The sequence below is a fragment of the Euphorbia lathyris genome, chromosome 8, assembly GCF_963576675.1.
Source record: "Euphorbia lathyris chromosome 8, ddEupLath1.1, whole genome shotgun sequence".
In the NCBI taxonomy this organism is placed as follows: Eukaryota; Viridiplantae; Streptophyta; class Magnoliopsida; order Malpighiales; family Euphorbiaceae; genus Euphorbia; species Euphorbia lathyris.
Window position 1 is genome coordinate 40,491,653 of NC_088917.1, and position 4,478 is coordinate 40,496,130.

Sequence of the window (4,478 nt, forward strand, 5' to 3'; positions counted from 1 at the left end):
CAGGAATGGGCTTAGGAGCACACCATCAGGGGTTGCCAGAATTTCCGGATTTTAAGAGTGAGAAAACCCGGAGGGGTTTGGGATATGAGCAGGGAGGTCCATCCAACGCAAGTGGCGAAGGAAAAGTGGGCTTGAGGAAGTACTTCGTGAACGAGGGGCATGGGAAGGCGTATTCAGGGACCCCCGAGGCATGGACTAGCACAGAAGGGAAGATTCTGCCAGGGTTCGAAATCTTCAATGATGTTGCCGACTGGGGCAAAGGAAAGGCGAGCTACTTTGTCGAGGAGATTATGATGCTGGATTTGAATGTCGAGGAGCAAGTCATCACCATTGAAGCAACTGCGAGAGCGGTGGACGAGCCCAGTACCTCCAAGGTTCATGAGGAGCCCGAGAACCCTGATGATGAAAATTGTATTACCGCTTTGTTTGAATCAGATGATGTAATCACCCATGCTATCAATGAAATGAATTCTGATTTTGCTTACTTGCTTGATGTTGATCATGATCATTCCATGCATTCTCATTCATATAACATGCCTACATTTGAAATCAATACGATAGAAATGTCAACTTTCAATCTTGGTACGGATGAAAATCCTAAACTTATACAAATTGCTCAAGCATTAACTATTGAAGAGAGAAAAGAATTTGAGAGAATAATTAAAAAATACGAAATTGTATTCGCTTGGACATACGAAGACATGCCTGGAATTGATCAATCTATCGTAACTCACCGCATTCCAACTTATCCCGAAGCAAAGCCCGTAAAGCAGAAGCTCCGACGTATGAGACCCGAATGGGCAGATAAGATCAGGGAGGAGGTGAAGAAGCAGTTAGAAGCAGGATTCATCGAAGTGATCGACTATCCCCCTTGGGTCGCAAATGTGGTACCAATTGCGAAGAAGGACGACAAAGTGAGGATGTGCGTCGATTACAGAGATCTTAACAAGGCATGCCCCAAGGATGAGTTCGCATTGCCTCATATCGACGTATTGATCGACAGTGCAGCGTCAAGTGTATTACACACGAATGTGGATGGTTTCATGGGCTACATGCAAGTTCAGATGGCCGAAAAGCACAAAGCAAAAACCTCGTTCACAACTGAGTGGGGGACATACTATTACAGAGTAATGCCGTTTGGGTTGAAAAATGCCGGGGCAACTTATCAGAGAATGGCCACAGCACTGTTCCATGATATGATACACAAGGAGGTAGAAGTCTATGTGGACGATATGATGGTCAAATCAGAGACAAGAGAAGGACATTTTGCCGCGCTCGAGAAGTTTTTGGCCCGAATTGCAGAATTCAAGCTAAGGTTAAACCCGAAGAAGTGCTTTTTCGGCGTTTCGTCGGGGAAAATCTTAGGCTATGTAATCGGAAATAAGGGAATCGAGGTGGATCCTGATAAAGTGAAGGCCATACAGGAGATGCCGGCGCCGAGAAATGAGAAGGAAGTGAAAGGGTTTCTGGGGCAGGTTCAGTATATCAGTCGGTTCATAGCAAGACTCACCGCAATCTGCGAGCCAATCTTTAAGTTGCTAAGGAAAGACCAACCCGCTGTTTGGAATGATAAGTGTCAGCAAGCTTTGGAGAGCGTCCGGAGCTATTTGTCTAATCCGCCAGTGCTGAGACCGCCTAAACTAGGAAAGCCGCTTCTCCTCTATGTAGCGATTGAGGAGCGATCTATTGGGGCAATGTTGGCTCAAGAGGGAGACACCGGTGTGGAGCACGCGGTGTATTATTTGAGTAAGAAGTTCCTGGAGTACGAGCTCAAGTACAACATGATCGAAAAGACATATGTGGCAGTAGTATGGTTGACAAAGAAATTGCGACACTATTTCCAATCGTATAAAGTGATCATTATTTCTCGGATGGACCCCGTGAAGTATCTATACCGAACTCCATCCTTGACGGGGAAGTTAGCCAGATGGTTGTTACTTTTGTCCGAGTTTGACATTGAATATGTGACGAAGAAGGTTATCAAAGGGAGGGCCATGGCAGAATTTCTGGCCAACCAGCCCCTGAATGCAGAGGAAGAAGAGATAAGCTATGATTTCCCCGATGAGCACTTGAACGCAATCGAAGTTATACCGTGGAAAATGTTCTTCGACGGAGCAGTTAATTCGAATGGAGCCGGAGTAGGAGTACTACTTACCTCACCGGAAGGAGAAAGGATCCCGATGGCCAAGAAGTTATCCTTCCCTCTCACTAATAATATGGCCGAATATGAAGCATGCATTTATGGTTTAGAGTCATTAGCGGCACTGGGAGCGTCATATGTCGAAATTTAGGGTGACTCGAAGTTGATCATCGAACAGGCACAAGGAAACTGGGAGGTAAGAGAAGAAAGACTACGTCCGTACCTCGATCAGCTAGAAGGGTTGGCACAAAGATTCAAAGAATGCCGTTTCTATCATATTCCTCGAGCACAGAACCAAGCGGCGGATGCCTTAGCCACTTTGGTGTCAGTTTGGGACAATCCCCGAAACCTTGCTTTGAAACCGTTGGTATTGAGAAGATCTCACAAACCGTGCTACGAAGACGTAATGCTGTTAGGGGCAGATGAAAAACCGTGGTATTTCGATATCATGAACTTCATGAAAGATGGGACATATCCGGCAGAGTCAGAACCTAGGGATCAAGCTGTGATTAGAAGGCTAGCTCGTCAGTTCGTTATCCATAACGACTTGCTTTACAAAAGGCACATTGACGGATTACAATTAAGATGCTTGGATGCGGGAGAAGCCCGCGAGGCAATGGAATCAGTACATTCAGGAATTTGTGGAGCCCATATGGGGGGAGCAGTACTAGCTAAGAAAATTATTAGGCAAGGCTTCTATTGGCTCACCATGGAAAGAGATTGTAACGAGTATGCAAAGAAATGCCACGATTGTCAAATCCACGGCGATTGCAGTCATCTTCCGGCCATGGAATTACATGTGTTAGCACCTATTTGGCCATTCGCTGCCTGGGGCATCGACATCATCGGCGAAGTAAGGCCTAACGCTTCAAATGGACATAAGTTTATTGCTGTCGCCATCGATTATTTCACCAAGTGGGTAGAAGCAGAGTCGTTTAGCAAACTGGGATCCAAGCAGATGAGAAAGTTCATTGAAAAACACTTAATCACCAGGTTTGGAGTGCCTCATCACATGATTATGGATAACGGGGTCCAGTTTCAGGGGGAAGTAAGGAATCTTTTCCGAGAATATGGCATTGAACATCATAGATCTTCTCCGTACCGTCCACAAGCTAATGGGGCAGTAGAAGCAGCTAATAAGAACCTTAAAAGGATTCTCGTAAAGACGGTGGAATCACATCGGAACTGGCATGAGCACCTCCCACTCGCATTGTGGGCTTATCGCACGATGATCAGAACCTCGACTGGGGCAACGCCATTCTCCTTGGTATACGGAACAGAAGCAGTCCTGCCGATTGAGATCGAAAAGCGATCGTTGAGAATCGCAGTGGAAGAAGAAATTCCCGAGACGGAATGGGTGAAGAGGCGATATGAGCAGTTGGCTTTAGTTGATGAGAAAAGGATGGAAGCCCTTTACCATGTACAGTTATATCAAAGAAGGATGGCTCGGGCTTTCAATAAAAAAGTCAAGACCAGCCCTATCAAAGAAGGAGATTTGGTGCTGAAACAGATCCGTGTGACGCACACCGACCCGAGGGGGAAGTTCAGGCCTAACTGGGAAGGACCATTCGCCGTAAAAAAGATAATAAGCAAAGGAGCGGTGAAGTTAACCACAATGGACGACATGGAATTCTCCGAACCTACCAACCTGGATAGGCTTAAGAAATACTTTTCGTAAAAAAAAAGAAAAATAAAGAAAAATTCCCGATGGGTTGAAAACCCGCAAAGGGCGACCTATGCAACAATAAGGGAAATCCCAATGGGTGAAAACCCGAAAGGGCACTCATTTAAAAAATTCCGGGATAGTAAAAGGGGAGGAGAAAAATCACCGGGATCCGAAAACCAAAAGGCGGGTCCTGGTAACAATAGTTATAACTTGAGCAATTACAAAAACAATGTATAAGAGACTAAGTATTTCTGTTGTTTGTAAATAAATAGAGGCATGAATACATTTGACGAGAATGATTGGAATCATTATAATCTACCGAATGCATGGTAATATGAATCACGGGTTATACATTTCTTGTCCTACTTTTCACAAGAAGCCTACCTACTATCCACCCCGCTCCCTATACATCAGCTATACATCGGAGAAACCCTAATAAAAGCTACAAAACTCTAATAAAAGCTACAAAGCAATAAAGAAAGCTACAAAGCAATACATAACGAGCCTAATACGGAGGGAAGTCCCAATAGTTCTCAAAATCTCTCAGGTGTGATGCCCGCTCCGCAGATAGTGCCTCCTCGGCAGCACGCGCTCTCTCATCAGAAACTCGCGCTCTCTCATCAGAAACTCGTGCTCTCTCATCAGCAGCTCGTGCTCTCTCCTCTGCAGCAA